This window comes from Bombina bombina, chromosome 3 (genome assembly GCF_027579735.1).
Source record: "Bombina bombina isolate aBomBom1 chromosome 3, aBomBom1.pri, whole genome shotgun sequence".
Classification (NCBI taxonomy): domain Eukaryota; kingdom Metazoa; phylum Chordata; class Amphibia; order Anura; family Bombinatoridae; genus Bombina; species Bombina bombina.
The window spans coordinates 820,823,010-820,846,203 of NC_069501.1; positions in this window are offsets into that span (position 1 = coordinate 820,823,010).

The following is a 23,194-nucleotide window of genomic DNA, read 5'->3' on the forward strand; positions in this document are numbered from 1 at the left end:
GGACCTCTGTCTCAAGACGCTGCAGAGAAGAAGCGGTTTGAAACCTCTCACCACTATCCTGAGGAAACACCAAATCAGATATAGATGGGGATTCCCCTTTAATCTATACATCATACATAATGGCAGACCTCTAAGTCTTAGAGAACCGGATGAGATTCCAGCAATTTGTAGCAAACTACACTTGGAGATCCCAGATCTACCGCAAAGCAACCATGATGAGGATACCGAGCAGCAGACATCTAGACACAACCACCTACAAAAACCAAAATGGACAAAAGTCACGAAGAAGAAAACCAAAACATGACATCTTTATCCAATACAAGCTCGGAGATTCCAGGGACTGGACTGAAGCAGTATGTCCCACCAAACACCCTGTGGAGACATAAGTAATCAAGGTTTAGTATCACACCCCTAGACAAAGGCTGACGGGGGTGGGAACTGTGAGTAATATGTTCAAATTAACTCTGACTATTGATCGTGCCCAAATCTACCACGTTGGCAGTGGGAGTACAAAATATTCAGAAAATGTTTGAAGTAATAGGGGGGAGGGGGGGGGGGAGATCATAGTTTTGTTAATTTTCTATGTTTATCTTCTACATATAGTTACCCAATGTAGGAGTCATTTGTTATTTATTGTTTTTAATGTTGCCACTCGATATTCCACAGTTGATATGCTGCATACTATATGTAACTTGCCTAATAATGATGTTGTCTTTGTTTTCCTACATTGCTTGCCCCGCTTGGGCGAAACCCCTGGAGGGGGACATACCCTTTTTGAGTTATCCAGGGATAATGTTTGTGAATGTGGAAGAGGCGGATCCGGGGGGGAGAGCCCCACACACCAAATTGTAAGTAATGACTAGTGATATTCGCTTAATTTCACATAATGTTAGAGGCCTTAACACAGACCTTAAAAGACGGACAGCACTGTCGCAATACCTGAGATTAAACGCTAAGCTCATTTTCTTGCAGGAAACACACTTCACCAAAGAGGTGGTTCCAAAATACTGGTCAAGACACTTCACACAACACTACCATTCAACATCAGACAAAAAAAAGAGAGGGGTGTCGATATTGATACATCAATCCATGGGATTTATGGTGGAGGAGACAATTAGGGACCCAGAGGGGAGGTATCTGATAGTAAGAGGAAGACAACGAGACAAGCAAATTATTCTATGCAACATATATGCACCTAACGAGACACAGATATCTTTTTTTGCACACATATCTCATCTACTGACCCAATGGTCACAAGCCAGGATACTCCTAGGAGGCGATTTTAATATATCAATGTACCCATACCAAAATACAGAACAGACTAAATTGACACACAAACAACTAAGACATAATTCTATGATTAAGAAAATAAAGGAGATTTTTTTATCCCACAATATTATAGATTCATGGGATACCCTATATGGTAAAACATCTGACTATACCTACTATTCTCACGCACACAAAAAATACTCCAAATTAGACTACGTTTATGTAAGCCAAATCTTGATACCAGACTTGACATCCTCCACCATACACGCCTGTGCTTGGTCAGATCACTCCATAGTCCAAATTCACATTAAAGACACCTATCATGTTAGTGCGGCACGTTCATGGAACTATGACCCTATGATATTGCAAAAACCAGGCACACACGAATCTATTTTACAGAACATGTCAGAATATTGGACAATGAACGAGGGAACCACATCTAACCCTATCAACACATGGGCGGCACACAAACCCTTCATTAGAGGATTGCTAATCAAAGAAAAAGCGGCCCTAAACAAGATTAATAGAAAGCAAATAGATTTACTGCAAACTCAAATAGATACCCTTACTAAAACTCACCAACAGAACCTATCAGCCACAGTATTCCAAGAACTACAAGCCAAAAGACTAGAATTATCAGAGATTATGAATGTCAGCCGCTCTGGAATCAATCCGGGATGTAACCCAACTGCTAGCGTGAATTGAAAGCACACGCTAGCACACTGAGAAATATCCAGGACGTGACCCACTCAGGAAGCAGATTAGAAGATAACAAAAATGAATATTGTTCCAGAATGCAGGAAAGCCACAAAGGATAAAACGTCCCTTTAAGTAGTACAAAGAACAAAAAGGAAATGCTCTTACTTGAAGCTTCTGAAAAAGGTCCTCTTTAGCAGGCTTGTAAAACAAAGGAAAAGTTCTCTTTTGCAGCTTGTAAAAGTATAATGTCCCTTTAAGCAGGTTTATAACAAACAGAAAGGCAAAGTTCTCTTTTGCAGCTTGTAAAAGTAAATGTCCCTTTTAAGCAGGTGTATAACAAACAGAAAGGCAAAGTTCTCTTTTGCAGCTTGTAAAAGTAAATGTCCCTTTTAAGCAGGTGTATAACAAACAGAAAGGCAAAGTTCTCTTTTGCAGCTTGTAAAAGTAAAATGTCCCTTTAAGCAGGTGTATAACAAACAGAAAGGCAAAGTTCTCTTTTGCAGCTTGTAAAAGTAAAATGTCCCTTTAAGCAGGTCTTGTTTATCAAAGAATAGGTTTAAAGGTAAAGGCAAAAGCAAGGTCAGGCAGGCAGAAGTCGGCATCCAAATATCAGCAAAAGGTAGAGGCAAAAGACAAGGTCAGGCAAGCAGAAGTCGGCATCCAAGTATCAGCAAAAGGGTAAAAGCTACAGGCAAGGTCAGGCAGGCAGAAGTCAATGTCCAAATATCAGCAAGTAGGGATTAGGCAAGAGGCTTGGTCAGGCAGGCAGAAGTCGGTACACAGAAGAACAAAACTGATATGGTACTCACAATCCAGGGAAACAAACAAACGGGCCCAGATTCAGATCTCCCGCCGAGATTTAAAGGGCAGGAGCGTAACCGTCATCAGAGGGTGTGAGAGGAAGCGTCATGTTGCTAAGCAACATGACGTCAGAGACACAGAGAAGTTCCGGGAGCCGCGGCGACACGGCGATGAACGGAAGCGTTCATGACAGCACCCCCTCCTCAAGGACCCCTCCGGGGGACAGGACCAGGTCTATCAGGATGAGTCTTGTGGAAGGTCTTGACCAATATAGGAGCATTTACTTGATGAGCAGGTTCCCAAGAACGTTCCGTGACTGGATAACCCTTCCAATGAATGAGATAATACAATTTCTTGCCCCGCAATTTGGAATCTAGAATATGGCTGATCTCAAACTCAGGATGTCCATGCACCAATAACGGTGGAGGTTCAGAAAAAGGCTTAGAATACCTGTTAATCATCACAGGTTTTAAAAGAGAAACATGGAATACCGGATGGACTTTGAGAGACTTGGGTAAAGCTACCCGATAAGCAGTGGAACATACCTGACCCAGTATTCGGAAAGGACCCACATATCGTGGTCCCAATTTGTTAGAAGGTTGTTTCAGGCGAAGAAATCGAGAGGAAATCCAAACTTTATCACCAGGGCGATATTTGGGAGCCTTCTTCCGTCGAAGATCCGAAAAGAACTTGTAACGTCTAGAAGTTACAGAAAGAATACGATGTATCTTCTGCCAATGTCGAGTTAATCTTCGGGCTGTAAGATCAGAAGCAGGATTCACTGTGGAGGAAGTATGCAAAGGGAATGTCCTAGGCTGATATCCGTAAGCTGCATGAAAAGGAGAAGTCTGAAGGGAGGAATTGTACCGGGCATTATGGGCCAATTCAGCCAAAGGAAGGTAAGAAGTCCAGTTAGAGTGATAATGATCCACATAATGTCTAAGATATGTTTCAAGACACTGGTTTACTCTTTCAGTCTGACCATTCGATTGTGGGTGGTGAGAAGTAGAGAGAGATATAGTAGTACCAAAATGTTTACAAAGTGACCTCCAAAATCGAGAAACGAATTGTACCCCTCTATCTGAAACAATATCTAGAGGAAATCCATGGATTCTTACAATATGTAGAATAAAAAGTTCAGAGAGTCTTTTGGCAGATGGTAATCCTGGCAAGGGTACAAAATGAGCCGTCTTAGTGAACCTGTCGACCACCACCCAGATAGTATTGTTCCCAGTGGACAAGGGAAGATCGGTAATAAAGTCCATGGATACATGAGTCCAAGGCTGGTGGGGTATAGGCAATGGTTGGAGTAATCCTGAAGGAAGTTGGCGTGGAGTTTTGTTCATGGCACATTGTGTGCATACTGAGACGTAATCCTTCACATCTTGAGAGAGTGTAGGCCACCAGACATGTTGTTTGAGGTTTCGAGTGGTAATACTGATGCCAGGATGTCCAGAAAGGGGACTATCATGAGCCCAAAATAAAATCTTGGAACGAAGGCGTTCAGGAACAAAGAGTAAACCATCGGGAGGTTTACAGGACAAAGGAAGATGCTCTTGAGCGGACTGTAATTCTTGTAACCAAGAAGTTGTTAACTGGGCAATGACTTCATGAGGTTGGAGAATGGTACCAGACTCAGGAACTGGGGTATCTTGAAATTGTCTGGAAAGTGCGTCTGCTTTAATATTTTTTGAACCAGGTATGTAAGACAAATTATAGTGAAACCGAGAGAAGAATAATGACCAGCGTGCTTGCCTGGAATTTAGTCGTTTGGCTGTTTGGAGATACAGAAGGTTCTTATGATCAGTAAGTATAGTAAATGGCAAAGAAGTACCTTCCAGCCAATGTCTCCATTCATCCAATGCCATCTTGATGGCAAGCAACTCTTTATTCCCTACGTCATAGTTAAATTCGGAAGGAGTGAATTTTTTAGAGAAAAAAGCAACAGGATGAATCCTTCCAGTCTCTGGTATTCGTTGAGACAGAACAGCTCCAGCAGCAACAGAGGAAGCATCCACCTCCAGAATAAATTGAAACTCAGGATTTGGATGACGAAGGATAGGAGCTGAGGAAAAAGCTTCTTTGAGAGATTCAAAAGCTTCTATAGCCTCAGACGGCCATACTTTACAGTTTTGTCCTTTTCTTGTGAGAGAAGTAAGAGGAGAAGTAATAGTAGCAAAATTCTTGATGAACTTTCTGTAATAATTGGCGAAGCCTAGGAAACGTTGTAAAGCCTTCAAAGAATCAGGTCTAGGCCAATCCAAAATGGCAGAAAGTTTAGTAGGGTCCATTTCGAATCCAGATGCCGATATTACATAACCCAGAAAGGGTATGGATTTTTGATGGAAAGAACATTTCTCCAGTTTAGCAAACAGATGGAATTCTCTTAGACGTTGAAGTACTTTCTTGACGTGGTGCACATGATCTTGGTGGTTCTGAGAAAAAATTAAGATGTCGTCCAGGTATATGATAACAAAAATATTCAAAAAATCACGAAAGATCTCATTTACAAAATGCTGGAAAACCGCCGGAGCATTGCATAGCCCGAAGGGCATGACCAAATATTCATAATGCCCAAATCGAGTGTTAAAGGCAGTCTTCCACTCATCTCCTTTGCGTATACGGATCAAGTTGTATGCACCGCGTAGGTCGAGTTTGGTGAAAATGGTGGCTCCCTGAAGATAAGTAAAAAGTTCAGGAATAAGGGGCAGAGGATAACTGTTCTTGATGGTAATCTGATTCAATCCACGATAATCAATACAGGGTCTTAATCCACCATCCTTTTTTCCCACAAAAAAGAAACCGGCCCCTACAGGGGAAGAGGAGGGTCGAATAAATCCTCTAGCCAGATTGTCTTTTATATATTCTTCCAGAGCCATGTTTTCTGGTTTAGAAAGTGGATATGTCTTGCCTCGAGGATAGGCAGCCCCAGGAAGGAGGTCAATGGGACAATCAAAAGGGCGATGAGGAGGAAGACGTTCAGCTTCTTTTTTGGAGAAGACATCCACAAAGTCATGGTAATGCATAGGTAAGGATTCCGGAGTTTCAACTGTGAGAGCAATAGTGAGCGGTAACTTAGTAATCTTTTGAAGACATTTAGTCTGGCATGTAGATCCCCAGGAAGTGAGTTCACCGAAAGTCCAAGAAAAAATGGGATTGTGAATCTGGAGCCAGGGTAATCCCAAGATAATGGGAAATTGCGGAGTGGAAATGACATCGAAACAAATTGTCTCAGAATGAAGTATTCCTACGGTGAGGATTAAGGGTTGAGTAGAAAACTGAATGTATCCAGAACCCAAAGGATCTCCACTGACCGTAGAGACTGAAATGGAATACTCCTTCTTTAGTAAGGGTATAGAATGAGTAGAAACAAATGTAGAGTCAATGAACACACCTCCAGCACCAGAATCAATTAGAGCTTGGGTATAGATCTTCTTATGTCCAATTAGAAGAGTTACTGGAACAAAGAGTTTCTTGTATAGGGAATGACCACTATTTTGGCTTAACTCAGTTCCCTGGACTAGAGTTAAGCCCTGGCTTTTACTGGCCTAGTAGGACAATCCCTTAATAAATGTCCTTTAAGGCCACAGTACAGACATAAGCCAAGAGTCCGTCTTCTCAAGCGTTCAGTCTCAGTTAATTTTATACTTCCTACTTCCATGGGTTCAGCCTGATCAGTAGTAGGAGAGGCTGGAGTGACTGGATTAGAAAAACGAGGAGCTAAACGAAAAGGAGTTCGAGTGGAAGTCCTCTGTGTTCTATCCTTTTCTTGTTGGCGTTCACGAAACCTGGCGTCGAGACTGATACAGAGATTTATTAAGGCTTCTAAGGACTCTGGAAGTTCACGATACACCAATTCATCCTTGAGACGCTCAGAAAGTCCTTTACGGAAAGCGGCTCTGAGTGCTCCCTGATTCCAAGTGGTTTCAGAGGCAAGGGTGCGGAACTCAATTGCATATTGAGAGACTGGTTGATTTCCTTGACGTAAATCCAGGAGAGTAGCTTCAGCAGCGGATGACCTTCCAGGTTTATCGAATACGTTTGAGAATGTAGATAGAAATGTATCAACATCCAACAGTATAGGATCATTCTTTTCTAGCAAAGGTGACACCCAAGCCAAGGCTTTTCCTTTCATTAAGGAAATAAGAAACGTGATTCTAGAAGAGGCAGTAGCAAAGAGAGTAGGGCTATTTCGGAAATGAAGACGGCATTGATTCAAAAAGCCTCTACATTCTTCAGGATTCCCATCATATTTATCCGGAAGAGGAATCCTGGGACTTAGTTGTACCTGAGACTGATTGTTAGGAATCGGAGGAGGTAATGCCTCAATCGGATTTGGATTGGGATTAGGATTGGGAGGTGCGGTAGCAACCAAATTTTGTAATAGAGCAGTAATTTGATCAAGTTTAGTGTCCAGAGACTGCAAGTGAGTGGCATGAGAACCCAAGAGCTGTCCCTGGTGAGCCACGGCCATAGATAATTCAGTGGGGTCCATTTTAATGGCCCGTTTGTAATGTCAGCCGCTCTGGAATCAATCCGGGATGTAACCCAACTGCTAGCGTGAATTGAAAGCACACGCTAGCACACTGAGAAATATCCAGGACGTGACCCACTCAGGAAGCAGATTAGAAGATAACAAAAATGAATATTGTTCCAGAATGCAGGAAAGCCACAAAGGATAAAACGTCCCTTTAAGTAGTACAAAGAACAAAAAGGAAATGCTCTTACTTGAAGCTTCTGAAAAAGGTCCTCTTTAGCAGGCTTGTAAAACAAAGGAAAAGTTCTCTTTTGCAGCTTGTAAAAGTATAATGTCCCTTTAAGCAGGTTTATAACAAACAGAAAGGCAAAGTTCTCTTTTGCAGCTTGTAAAAGTAAATGTCCCTTTTAAGCAGGTGTATAACAAACAGAAAGGCAAAGTTCTCTTTTGCAGCTTGTAAAAGTAAATGTCCCTTTTAAGCAGGTGTATAACAAACAGAAAGGCAAAGTTCTCTTTTGCAGCTTGTAAAAGTAAAATGTCCCTTTAAGCAGGTGTATAACAAACAGAAAGGCAAAGTTCTCTTTTGCAGCTTGTAAAAGTAAAATGTCCCTTTAAGCAGGTCTTGTTTATCAAAGAATAGGTTTAAAGGTAAAGGCAAAAGCAAGGTCAGGCAGGCAGAAGTCGGCATCCAAATATCAGCAAAAGGTAGAGGCAAAAGACAAGGTCAGGCAAGCAGAAGTCGGCATCCAAGTATCAGCAAAAGGGTAAAAGCTACAGGCAAGGTCAGGCAGGCAGAAGTCAATGTCCAAATATCAGCAAGTAGGGATTAGGCAAGAGGCTTGGTCAGGCAGGCAGAAGTCGGTACACAGAAGAACAAAACTGATATGGTACTCACAATCCAGGGAAACAAACAAACGGGCCCAGATTCAGATCTCCCGCCGAGATTTAAAGGGCAGGAGCGTAACCGTCATCAGAGGGTGTGAGAGGAAGCGTCATGTTGCTAAGCAACATGACGTCAGAGACACAGAGAAGTTCCGGGAGCCGCGGCGACACGGCGATGAACGGAAGCGTTCATGACAATGAACAGGGCATCTCTCAGAGCAGCTCATAGATTGAAATCACAGTACTTTATTTATTCCAATAAACCTGATAAGTACTTAGCCCACAAACTCAGGGAACAGACAAAATCATTTTCCATACCAGTTTTACAGACACAAGACGGAACTAATACCTCTAATCCACAAGTAATAGCGGATACTTTTGCACAATATTACGCAGGTCTTTATGACGGAGAAAAAACAAGTAAAACTAACCAAACCAAACTGTTACTACACAAATTTTTAGATGACGCTAATTTAAGTCCAATAGACGAAGCCACCCGAGACGAATTAAATGCAGAGGTGTCGACCAGGGAGGTCCTATTAGCCATTAAAGAACTTAAGCCTGGAAAGGCAGCAGGTCCGGATGGTTTCCCAGGGGAATATTATAAACTTTTTAAATCTACTTTAATCCCGCACGTTGTAACTTTTTGTAATGATATTCTACAAGGTAAGACAATCCCAAAAGAAATTCTGCAAGCAAAAATAGTAGTGATCCCTAAGCCGGGGAGGAATCCCAAATTATGTCAGAGCTATAGACCTATATCACTAATCAATCAGGATATCAAGATCTTTACTAAAATTTTAGCAAACAGGCTTAAACTACATTTACCAACTTTGATCCATCCGGACCAGGTAGGATTTATCTCAGGTAGAGAGGCCCCCGACAATATCAGACGCACGATCTCCCTGGTCGACTACCTAACCAGGACACGAACGCCTTCTCTGGTCCTGTCACTGGACGCGGAGAAGGCGTTCGACAGAATAGATTGGGATTTTATGTTTGAAGTGCTACACAGGTTAGGGTTTAATGGCTCATTTGTTCAGGCTATTAGGAGTATATACTCATATCCCACAGCTTACATCCGAGCGGCAGGTTATCAGTCTAGGGGAATTGATATTCGTAACGGTACAAGACAAGGGTGTCCCTTGTCGCCGCTTTTATTTGCTATCTGTATTGAGCCATTGGCAGCGATGATTAGATTAACTCCAGAGATACACGGAGTTCTGATAGGTAGAGAGGAATTCAAATTATCTTTATTCGCAGATGATATCCTTCTCACCCTATCCAATCCAATGACGTCTTTACCCCACCTATATCGAGTCCTTAAGGACTATGCTGACATATCAGGGTATAAGATCAACCAAGAGAAATGTGAAGCGATTCCTATCGCTCTCCCTTCCCACACTAGAAAGCTCCTTGAAATTAATTTTTCGTTCGAATGGGCCAAGGAAGCAATAAAATATCTAGGAATTCGGTTGTCTAACGCTATTCCAGACCTCTACAAACTAAACTATGTCCCACTATATAAATCTATTAGAAAAGAGATCAACAAGTGGAGAACAGGGGGTTTCTCTTGGTACGGACGTCTATCTACTGTTAAAATGAACGTTCTCCCGAGGTTACTATATTTATTCAGGGCCCTGCCGATTAAGATTCTCATACCAGAACTCAATAAACTCCAAGTAGACTTGATTAAATTTATAAGAGGGAACAAAAAAGCTAGGATACCATCACAAATACTACAGCAACATAGACAACTAGGAGGGGTTGGGGTACCCAACTTGCTTAATTACTATCAAGCGGCGAGATTAGCACAAACAACACTGCTGGGCAATCCACAAACAGATTTGGTATGGGTGAAAGTAGAGTCCAAGATAGCAGAATATAACCACTCAGACGATATACTTTGGGGGCGTCCAGGGGACAGACTTGGGTTGGATGGGGTTTCGAAACTTACAGGTGAGATGATGTCCATGTGGCACTCAATGACCACTGCCCTAAAATTATTCCCACAAGACTCACTATTGAGACCTCTGCGAACTCTATTAGATAGAGACTCTCATAAGCTGATCAATAAATGGGTGAACAAAGGACTCTATAGGGTAGCAGACTTTCTACACAAGGGTAAAATAGCCACACACCATCAGTTACAAGACAAACTATTACCAGAAAAATTGCCATGGTTTTTATACTTACAAATAGCATCAGCAATTAATAAATATCTACCTCAACAATCTAGACAGACGTTGACGACACTAGAAAAGCTAAGTGGCTCGGGATCCCGACTTAAAAAACTAATCTCCATTATATACATCTCACTGCAAGAAGCTAAACACACTGACAAATCCCCACTAATGGAAAAATGGGACAGAGATACTAATGCTACACATTCCAAAGAGGACTGGACAGAGATTTTTTATAAATCAGGCAAAGGTATGATCAGTGCGGACTTTAAAGAAAACTGTATTAAAACTACCTTTCGATGGTACCTTACCCCGATAATCACATCACATTACACTCAAAATGGTAGCAAAAATTGCTATAGAGGCTGCAACGAGATAGGGACGTATAGTCATATGTGGTGGGATTGCCCACACGTTCAGCAAATTTGGTCTAAACTATCCCAACTATTGAGCGAGGTGCTCTCCGAAAACATCACCCTAACAATAACTCAAGCCTTGCTGAATGAACATATCACACCTTTTAACTCAGCCACAAACACATTCATACACACTTTATGCACTGCCACTAGGATCTGTGTGGCCCGATACTGGAAGGTGGGGGTGCCCTCCTGGGGGGAGGTACTGGAGAAAATCAAGATAACATACTCACTCTCTGAATCAGCATCACTGATACAAGCCAATCATGACCAATTCTTAAAAGTCTGGAATTACTGGATATTAGGGGGACACTGATTAAGCACATCTGGGGAATTTGACTAGGACACAACTCTGAGTTCAAGACAGGACTGGATACGTTTAGAGAATCAAAAGGCGACAGTGGAGGGTAGGGATTTTTGCAGGCCGACTACAGACGGGGCTCTCTCTTCCCGGATCGGCGTCTGAAGCAAGGCTGAAGCAGGCAAGTAGATGTCTAACACTTTATCGAGTGGGGGGGATGTTGATTTATAGTTTATTGTTATACAACAAGAGGATAATAGATATTGGGAAATGTTTTAATAGAATGCAATTGAGTGGAGCGGGGACTGAAGGGTTGCCATGTATATTTTAAATGTCCACAGAAATTGGTGATGTGCCTCACCCTTTGGTCTCTGTAGTTCTTACCGATTGTATGATTAATCACACTGTTTGATAAATCTCTCCATACTCAGACAAAAGCGTTTGGACATTCCACAGTTTTTCTGGTTCAGCAAACCAATCTGTGGCAACCTACTATGAACTTTTACCTAATGGACCCTCACCAGAGAAATAGAGGGAAGAGTTGGAGAATTACAAATAGGACAAATTATGCAATATGTGTTGTATCTATTATTCTTTGTTTATTTTATTTTTACAATAAAAATCATTTCAACTAAATGTTATATTCCTAGTTTTGCACAGAAAATTAGGAGAGTCAACTTTTGAATTAGAATATCATCTGTGATATCTAAATGTTACAATCAATATAGTGTAATATAACAGACTGCTGACAGAAATAATTGGGAAATATTTGCACTTTATATTTTAGAATGGACAAATGATGTCATCATTTATTATAATTAATGAGCATGAACAATTTCTCCAACATGGGTTGTATTTGTGATGTTTTAAGTAATGGAGCTGAGCAACACTGCTTTAAATATAAATGAAACCCATGCATTTTCTTTTGTGATTCCTACAGAACATGAAAGAGAAAGGGATGTTCAAGTGGGCGTGCATTTATATTACCTGTAAGGTTTTTTAGCCTATTAGAATCCTTGACATGCTTTTTAAGTGTACACAGATGTATAGCACCACAGGCTATGATTACGGCTTTCCGCAGAAACATGTAAGCCATTGGTGCTATGCTCTTGTCACCTGACCCTTTTTACTGGTTGTACTGCCAGAGCCTGCTAATGCTCTTTTTAATGGATTTAATAAACCAAAGTTTTATTTACTCAATGCTCTTGGGACTCATCTTTCTCAGTTTTTGATGATTCCTACAGAACATACACTTTTCTACATTTTTTCTGTCAAATGTGCTTTGTTCCCATAGTGTTCTTTGTTGAATAGATGCCTATGTGCTTTGTTCCCATAGTGTTCTTTGTTGAAGAGATGCCTAGGTTGGTGTCAGGAGCACTACATGGCAGGAACATGTGCTGTCATCTAGTTCTCTTGCAAATGGATAACATTCTTGCAAAACTGCCATAAAGAAATCCAGACGCATGCTCTTATAAGCTTCCCTGCCTGTTTTTAAACAAGGATACCAAGAGAACAAAGAAAATTTGTTAAAATAAGTTAAATAGAAAGCTGCTTATAACTACATGCTCTGTCTGAACCATGAAAAAAATAATAATTGGGTTTTATGTTCCTTTAAAGGGACAGCTTACTCCAGAATTGTTATTGTTTCAAAAGATAGATAATCCCTTTATTACCAATTCCCCAGTTTTGCATAACTAATGCAGTTATATTAATATACTTTTTACCTGTGTGAATAACTTGTATCTAAGTCTCTGCACACTGCACCATTATTTCTGTTCTTTTGACAGACTTGCATTTTAGCCAATCAGTGCCCTCTAATAAGTTACTCTATGGGAGTAAGCACAATGTTATCTATATGGAACACATGAACTAATGCCCTCTAGCTGTGAAAACTGTAAAATGCATCCAGATAAGAAGCGGCCTTCAAGGGCTTAAAAATTTGCATATGAGCCTATCTAGGTTTAGTCTTCAATTAAGAATGACTCTCTATTTCCATTTGAAACATACTAGAATGCCAAGCAGTACACATGACCCCCCCCCCAGAAAAAAAGTACATTAAGGGGTACATTAAGATAATTACAAAAAATGTTTGTATCATAACTTGTAAATGACAACAAGTGGCTGAAACAAACTTCATTTTATTGTGTACATGGAAACATATATTTTGATGGCAGCTAAGAACCATAGGCTCAACAAGTCTGCCCAAAAGATTATAAAAGTGTAAACATATCTAGTACATAGGATGGGCTTATGCTTATCTTGGGTATTTTTTATGCCCACCACATGTGTTTATTATCACCACTAATGGAAGTTTATTCTATGAATCAACCACCCTTTAAATTTATCATTAAACATAATTCAAACTCACTAACAAAACTTTGTGGTCAGTATATTGCACAGTGTTGGCTCCTACTAAGACAATATATTTTCTTGCTGCAGCAAAGCCAGATGTATTTGATCTTAATAGCAATGGTCAGGGGCAAGTTTTTATTCTATTCAAACACAGTGATGACTGTTGCCTCTGCAGAACTATATAAAAATTATTTAAATTCAAATAGTTTATTTTTACAAACCATGAGATTCTAATATTTAATCACACCATTTATAAAATGTATACAAGCTTGGGTTTTACAAAATTACAATTCAATAACGGCAAAACTTCAATTAATTATAATATTCCACAAAGATCAACAGAATTATATTTCAGTTTTCCAATGTGGTGATCCACACCATCTTGCTTTTCTTGTAGCTAGAAGGTCTTTACTTTTTTACATTCATATTTTGTTTTTCTTTCATTCACTTGTTTTGAGTATAAATTCTTCTGGGAATTATGGTAAAGGGATATTAGACTTTTTCTATATTATGTTATGCTGTCTACAACCTCTTGAAAACCCATTTTGCCCTCTTTTGCATAGCATACATTTACTATCAGTATGACCTTTTTTAAGTTGTTAAATTTGTGCACATGCTCAGTTCATATAAATAAGCACATCATTTTGTGTTTTATTTAAAAGTTAAAACTACAGCTCAAATCACTCAATGAAACATATATACAACTTAAAGGGACAGTCAACACCAGAATTGTTGTTGTTTAAAAAGAAAGATAATCCTTTTATTACCCATTCACCAGTTTCGCACAACCAACATAGTTATATTAATATACTTTTTACCTCTGTAATTATCTTGTATCTAAGCTTCTGCTGACTGCCCCTTATTTCAGTTATTTTGACAGACATGCTCAATCAGTGCTCAGTACTAGGTCACTTTAAGTGCATGAGCTCAATGTTATCAATATGAAACATGTGAACTAATGCTCTCTAGTGGTCAAAATGTATTCAGATTAGAGGCAGTCTTCAAGGTCTAAGAAATTAACATATGAACCTCCTAGTTTTAGCTTTCAACTAAGAATACCAAGAGAACAAAGCAAAATTGGTGATAAAAGTAAATTGGGAAGTTGTTTAAAATTGCATTCTCTATTTAAATCATAAAAGTTTTTTTTGGACTTGACTGTCCCTTTAAATATCATCATGTTCATTTATCTAAATACATATTGAGACCCTAAATTATATTGCATTGCTAATTGCACAAATATAATTTATTTATAATATATTAAGTATGTGAAAAAAACACTATAAATTACAGTAGACAGTAATCAATATTGTTACAATAATTTACTTTTAACATTGACTGTGTAGATGGATATTTACAACTGTGTACACAAGATCAGGCAAATGTCCCCAGTCATAATCACCCACCAGAGTGAATATTTCTATGCCATTAACCTGCCTTTTTTACCATGAGATGCAGTGTAAGTGTACAACAATCAGCTATTACCTCCAGCTGCAAATGTTGCCACTAATTCTTTTCTTTTGATTTCCTTTTTTTGCCAAACACTGGATACATTTCTACAGAGTCACAATTAAACTTCCATGATTCAGATAGAGCATATTATTTTCATTAATTTTATTTATCAAATGTAATTTGTTCTCTTGGTATCCTTTGTCGAAAAGTGTATACACATAGAAGCAGCAATGCATAACTGGGAGCTAACTGGTGTTTGGTGGCGTAGACTCATTGGCTAAGTGGTTCAGTTTTCAGCTAGCTCACAGTAGTGTTTTGCTGCTTGCGGAGCTGATTTAGACTGTATGTAATCCCTTTGGAAGTGTTAAATACATAGGTATATGCTAGCACCAGTGTAATGATACAATGCTCTAACAATATCTTTTTGATCTTTTATATCACTTCAAACTATGGACTTATGTTAGTTTCTGTACAGAACTTTAACTTCCACTAAAGACACCTAGCACTGATATTCATTTTAATTAAGAGAAATTAAACAGAAATTGGTAGCTGCATGAAATGGCAGTTTCATATCTGAGAAGCATTTTAAAATGAATAATAGTTTTATCAGATGGGTATATTTTTATGATTTTCCTTTTCAGTGGATTCCTGGAACAAACGGGTTCTTGCAAATCAGTCCCTTTTCTGTAAATGTATATGAGTTATAAATGTGATTTAGCACTGATTCAGCTTAGCTAATAATACTTTATTAAATATGTTTTCAAACAAACAGACTCAAATACATTTCTAATCTTCAATCTGTAACTAAACATAAATATGTGTTTATTAATATGTGGAGGTTTAGAGAGCATTTAGTGCACCTTTATAAACTGCATTATATTAAGCTAATGTTATTTATAATAAATTAATATAAATATTTTTGTGTAAAGTAACAGGGGCTGCTGTCTTCAATTATACATTTTTTATTTCACATAGATGTACAAATATTGTCTCAGGAAACACACAGTTTGCTTTGAGTGACAAGAAAGGATTTACAGAGATGCATAAAAAACTAGAATTTAGTTGTCATTACTGAAAATTATGTGATGGATAATGTTTCTTGTCAATTTGAAACCATAAAAAATGTCTTTATTAATTCATTTGGCATATTATATTGTAATTTATCATGATGATCTCACAGGGTTACCGTGGTAACATAACAAGTAATACACCAAGAATTATTTAGCATTAAATTTCAACTTAAATGAACAAAATGTTTATTGTTTAAAAAGATAAATAATCCCTTTATTACCCATTTTCCAATTTTGCACAACCAACACGTGTATATTAATAGACTTTTTTTTACTACTCTAATTACTTTGTATCTAAGCCTCTGCAGATGGCCCCTTATTTCAGTTCTTTTAAAAGACTTTCATTTTTGCCCGTCAGTGCTGACTCATAAATAACTCAATGGGAGTGAGTACAATGTTAGAGGTGGCCTTCAAGATCTTAGAAATTAGCATGCAAGCCTACCTAGGTTTCGCTTTCAACAAAGAACACCAAGAGAACAAAACAAATTTGATGAAAGTAAATTGAAAAGTTGTTTAAAACTGCATGCCCTATCTGAATCATGAAAGTTTAATTTTGACTAGACTGTCTCTTTAAATCCTCTTTTTGGTAACAAGAGTAAAATGTTGATAGATAGACACACTTTGCACCTCACTTGTAATACCAATGCACATTTACGTGTGCTGGTATTACTCAGTTTAGCGCAAATATCGCTTTCGCAGGAGCAATATTTTATGTTTAACTTGTAATCTGGCCCTAAATGAATTACGAAGGAGAAACGGAGAGTACAATGCTATAAGTCGTATTTGCATTATTAAGATACAGTTTCATTTCTGTTGATTGTTAATTACATTCACTAGAATTCCCATGTTTATTTTACCATAACTCTTAGAATATGACCCTATGGCAGAAACCAAGGAATAGAGTTCTCCTTTTTCTACTGCAAATCAATCATCTGCTATTGAGATAATGTGATTTCAGATAGCACAAGCAATTCTAAACAACTTTCCAATTTACATTTAGCATGAAATTTGCTATGTTCTCTTGGTATTCTTTGTTAAAAGCTAAACCTAGGTAGGCTCATAAACTGATTTCTAAGCCATTGAAGGCTGCCTCTTATCTCAGTGCATTTTTCACAGCTAGACAGCTCTACTTCATGTGTGCCATATCGATAACTTAACACCTGTGAAGTTATTTATGAGTCAGCACTGATTGGCTTCAATGCAAGTCTGGGGAAAAAAAACCAATATAAAAATTCAAGTAAACAGTCCCTTTAATTTTATAATTTTGTCCGCTGTCCCTTAGTCCCACATGATGTCTGTTTACCAGTAATAGGTTTGTATTTTTATATGAGCTTGTGAATGGCCACACAGGTTCAGAAGGTGCAGGTGACGTTACCACCATAGAGTGACTGAGCCCTTGGTAGGGAAACTGTGAACATACTATAACTAAAAAAATAAAGATTGTGTGCAGCACAGGTATCACATAAATATAGGTGCAAAGCTGCTACAGGGTCCTGCATCAAATCCCAAATCCAAAATGCAAAAAAACGAATGAACCAACAGCACAATAGAAAGCTCAAATCTTTATATATTTCTTAGGCGTCAAAACCCCAAAAAGTTTTTTTCTTGATGCACAATAAATACATGAAGATTTGAGCTTCCGAGTGTGCTGTTGCTTCATTTGTTTTCTGTACATAGTATAACTACAAATAGAAGATTTACAGAAAATATTGCAGCACTAGAGAATATTTTCAAACTACTCATAAATACTGGTTGGCCTTATTTTAAAAAGCAGCATATTACTGAACAGAGAAAAGTGCCAGGTTCACAGACAGAAGAGCTAAACTGTTCCCTTATATGCATACGGGCACATGCTCAAATTATTCAGTAGAATGTCTGCATCGTGATTGTACCAAGAAATATGTCAATCAAAATAAAGGAAAACCCCCTCTGGCAGTGATTGGTCAGTCTGCGGCAGTGAGAAGATGGAAGGCGGAACTTAAAGGGACAGTAAACACCTTGTGATTACAATATATTTCTGTTGTGTTGCTATAGTATAATATTTCAGCCAAGTCATAAGGTTTTTAAAGCATATTAACATCCTTTTTACTGCAATGACTTCACGTGCATGTGCACAATGTTATCTATATGAAACACAAGAACTAATGCCCTCTAGCTGTTAAAAACTGTCAAATGCATTCAAATTAGAGACGGCCTTCAAGGGCTTAGAAATTAGCATATGAGCCTACCTAGTATTAGTCTTCAACTAAGAATAACAAGGGAACAAAGCAAATGTGTTGATAAAAGTAAATGTAAATTTTTTTTTTAAATGACATGCTCTATCTGAATCATGAAAGTTTAATTTGGACTTTACTATCCCTTTAATGTGTTATGTTTTGAGTTTAACTGAGTTGAGCAGTGCTTTCTGAGAGATGCAGTTTCATGGTGGGTACAGTTAGTCTTGTCTGTTTCCTAAGCTTGTAGAAGTTATGTTCAAGTTTCAGTTAGTAGCTAGAAGCATAATAAAGAGTTGATTTGGAGTTAAACTTGGAGTGAAGTGTTAACATTTTGGTGATAAGGATGTCTCTTCTGCCTCTAGATCCTCACCCTTTCTTCAAAGTCCAGTTGAGTCACTTGTTACTTCAGTTTGTGGATCCTGATGTTTGATAATTACTTGCATTCAATAAGTGATACAGATGTTCCTTAAAGGGACAGTATACACTCATTTTCATATAAGTGCATGCAATAGATGACAAATAACAAAAGTTTAAATATGAGCGCAGGGTGATTCACCAAACTCCTGAAAGACCTAAAGGTCCCTAATATAGGTCAGAAACTAGTAATACAAAATAACAGAAAACAGGAGCGCTAAAAGCTGAAGGTGAATTAACTCTAAACGTGAATTATTAAATACGATAAAACCAGGTATATCCTGTAAGAAAAAAGGTGCTAATAAAAAACAGAATCTAAATTAATTCAAAGTGCCATTCACTAATGGTGTATATTTGGTAAAACAAATTACTTCAAATTGCCAGGTGTATCCCTTTAATTAGTGCACTATTGTTCTTAATAGGTAAAGATACTATGATTGAAAAAGGAGACCAAATCTACATATAAAAAAGGGGCTATGCCAATTTAATATAATTCATAAAACACAAAAGGATAGTATTATACAATTCTATTAAAAATTCTAATCTATAAATGCATAAAACTAACGGACGTCTCCGTTAAAAAAATAAAACTCAGGTTGCCACCACATAAAAATATATATATAGGAAGATCCGTTAATGTGGACCAGTGGAACTAATATCAGTTCAAGTTAGAAAGTTAATGGGAGTGATTTCCAGAGTCAATACTCTCAGATAGCGATCAACCTCAGGCTTACCCCCACACTGTGTGTGCTCTGAAGTCTCTGTAATCAAAGTTACCACCGTAGCGGGGTGTCGTCACCTTTATGGGCGCTGTCCTGGATCAGCCTCCTGATTGGTCCTTTATCGGAGTGGCTTTAGAAGGTAACTGAAATTTTCGCTGCCAAAGTATCTGCTCTTAAGTGTATATCAACACACAAGATACCTTTGAAGGAGTGATGTATAGAAGAATTATCTTTGTCCAATCCCCAAACGGAGGGGCTCTGATTTCACTCTGCGATAAAGTTCTGTGCAGTAGTGCCCTTGTCAGATTATGCCGACCTTGTTTGCCAATAATGTCAGTCTCTGCCGGTCCAGCTAACAATTGCCAATTTTTAATTGTACAAAGGGTAACGATTTCCAGCAGCAATGCACACTCTCGAGTGTAGCTCCAGCTTAGAATGTAGATAGAATAACTATAGTTGTGACTTCATCAACGCGTTTCTCCCTATACAGGGCTTTTTCAAGATGAGTTAGTCACAGCATATGTACCTTTTTAAAGGTGTATCCCAAATCTCATTGGTCCAAAGTTCATTGGTAGTTTCTAAAGGTGGAATTTATCTTGAATTGCAAAAAATTCTTTTTCAATATTTAAGGTGGTATTGGCAAACCTAAATAGTGAGGCAACCAATCCTATACAATATATTTCATAATAATAAATAGATAATTTAATATATAAAATAAGAAAATGAATATACTAAATTGATACTGAATTAATACATTAATATAGTTTACTAGCAGCATAAATTGACACTGAGAAAATGCAATGTACATATATAGAGCAGAGATAAAACAAATAAATATAGGGAACTTAAAATTAGTAATACCTAAGTCTAGCCAGTAACGACATTAACTAGTCTAATAAAAAAGGGGAGATGTCCAACTCAGAGTTTAGGCCAGCAGGATATAATGTATCATACTTGCATATAAGTTCAGCCTCTTTTAGTTTTAGAAATTTTTCTTTGTTCCCTCCTCTCCAATTCTGCTTAACATGCATTATCCCCCAATATTTTAAATCTTTTGTGTTCCCGTTATGTATATGTTTAAAGTGCTTGTACAGATTAGTGTCCTCAACTCCTTTCTCAATGCATAAGAGATGTTCCCTTATTCTATCTCTTATCATTCTCTTAGTCTCTCCAAAATACACCAGATTACATGTGCATTTAATAACATAGACTACCCCTTTGGTTGAGCACCTGATGCATTCCTTAATGATAATTTCATCTCCTAACTTGTGCAAATTTATAGTACTTCTTTTATCGCTATGCTTGCACGCCTTACAGGAGTAGCAGGGAAAGAAACCGGATATCTTTTCTCCATATAAATTCTTTTGTGTGAAGCCTAGTTTTTTATTTCCATTTCGGGGCACTAGGTGCCAGAATGGATTTAAAATTTTATTTTTTTTTAAAAATCATTCTGGGTTTATCTGGAAGTGAACTTCCCAATATGGGGTCAGCTTTAAGTATGGACCAATGTTTATTTAAAATCTTTCTCATAATGCCATGGTCAATGTTATATTCCATAATAAATTGGACATTTATTTTTTCTGTATTTTCATTGGGGTATTTTTGTTTATATGAAAGGAGTGATCCCCTATCTGTCTCCCTTGCCCTATTCACTGCCCTATTTACAACCTCATCATTATATCCCCTATCCTTAAATTTATCAATTAGAGTTATGATTTGATTCTCAAAATCTGAGAGTCTGGAACAGTTCTTTCTTACTCTCAGACTTTGGCCAACAGGGATATTATCCTTCCATTGTTGGAGGTGGCAACTATTGGCATGTATAAAATTGTTGGAGTCCACCTCCTTAAAATATGTCCTTGTTTCCAAACTCTTATTAATAGCCATAATTTTTAAGTCTAAAAAAACAACTCTTTCTGTACTATAATCAAATGTAAAATGCATACCCATATTGTTGGCATTCATGTCAGTAAACAAATTTAATAACTCTACTTCAGACCCCCGCCATATTATCAGGACATCATCGATGTACCACCTATAGAGCACGAGGTTCGCACCATAGTCACCATCCTGGAAGAAAGACTCTTCCCAGCTGCCAACAAACAGGTTGGCGTAACTTGGTGCGAACCTCGTGCCCATAGCGGTACCCTCTATCTGTAGATAAAACTTGTCGTTATACATAAAATAATTATTTTTCAATATAAAAGCTATGCTCTTTAGTAAAAAATCTTTTTGCTCTGACTTCATGTCTGGATCAGTGTCTAGATATTTCTTAATAGCTTTAATACCCTTCTCATGATCTATTATAGTATATAATGAAGTTATGTCTCCAGTAACTAAAATGAGATTATCATGCCAGTCTATCTGTTCTAGAATGTTGAGGACTTGCGTCGAGTCTCTTAAATATGAGTCTAGTTTTTTAACAAATTTCTGTAAATAGGTATCAACGTACTGTGAAAGATTCGAGGATAATGCCCCTATACCCGAAATAATCGGTCTACCCGGTGGTCGAGTCAGATTCTTATGTATCTTGGGAAGGAAGTAGAACACAGGGACCCTAGGATGAACAGGGTCCAGGAATTCCACTTCCCTCCCATTTAGTATTCCCAAATTTTTTCCTTCTATTATTAACTTTTTAAGAACAGCGGCAAACTTATTTGTCGGGTTTAAATAAAGCCGTTTATATGTTTTGGTATCTTGCGTGTTGATATACACTTAAGAGCAGATACTTTGGCAGCGAAAATTTCAGTTACCTTCTAAAGCCGCTCCGATAAAGGACCAATCAGGAGGCTGTTCCAGGACAGCGCCCATAAAGGTGACGTCACCCCGCTACGGCAGTAACTTTGATTACAGAGACTTCAGAGCACACACAGTGTGGGGGTAAGCCTGCGGTTGATCGCTATCTGAGAGTATTGACTCTGGAAATCACTCCCATTAACTTTCTAACTTGAACTGATATTAGTTCCACTGGTCCACATTAACGGATCTTCCTATATATATATTTTTATGTGGTGGCAACCTGAGTTTTATTTTTTTTAACGGAGACGTCCGTTAGTTTTATGCATTTATAGATTAGAATTTTTAATAGAATTGTATAATACTATCCTTTTGTGTTTTATGAATTATATTAAATTGGCATAGCCCCTTTTTTATATGTAGATTTGGTCTCCTTTTTCAATCATAGTATCTTTACCTATTAAGAACAATAGTGCACTAATTAAAGGGATACACCTGGCAATTTGAAGTAATTTGTTTTACCAAATATACACCATTAGTGAATGGCACTTTGAATTAATTTAGATTCTGTTTTTTATTAGCACCTTTTTTCTTACAGGATATACCTGGTTTTATCGTATTTAATAATTCACGTTTAGAGTTAATTCACGTTCAGCTTTTAGCGCTCCTGTTTTCTGTTATTTTGTATTACTAGTTTCTGATTGTACCAAGAAATATGTCAATCAAAATAAAGGAAAACCCCCTCTGGCAGCGATTGGTCAGCCTGCGGCAGTGAGAAGATGGAAGGCAGAACTTAAAGGGACAGTAAACACCTTGTGATTACAATATATTTCTGTTGTGTTGCTATAGTATAATATTTCAGCCAAGTCATAAGGTTTTTAAAGCATATTAACATCCTTTTTACTGCAATGACTTCACGTGCATGTGCACAATGTTATCTATATGAAACACATGAACTAATGCCCTCTAGCTGTTAAAAACTGTCAAATGCATTCAAATTAGAGGCGGCCTTCAAGGGCTTAGAAATTAGCATATGAGCCTACCTAGTATTAGTCTTCAACTAAGAATAGCAAGGGAACAAAGCAAATTTGTTGATAAAAGTAAATGTAAAAGTTTTTTTAAATGACATGCTATATCTGAATCATGAAAGTTTAATTTGGACTTTACTATCCCTTTAATGTGTTATGTTTTGAGTTTAACTGAGTTG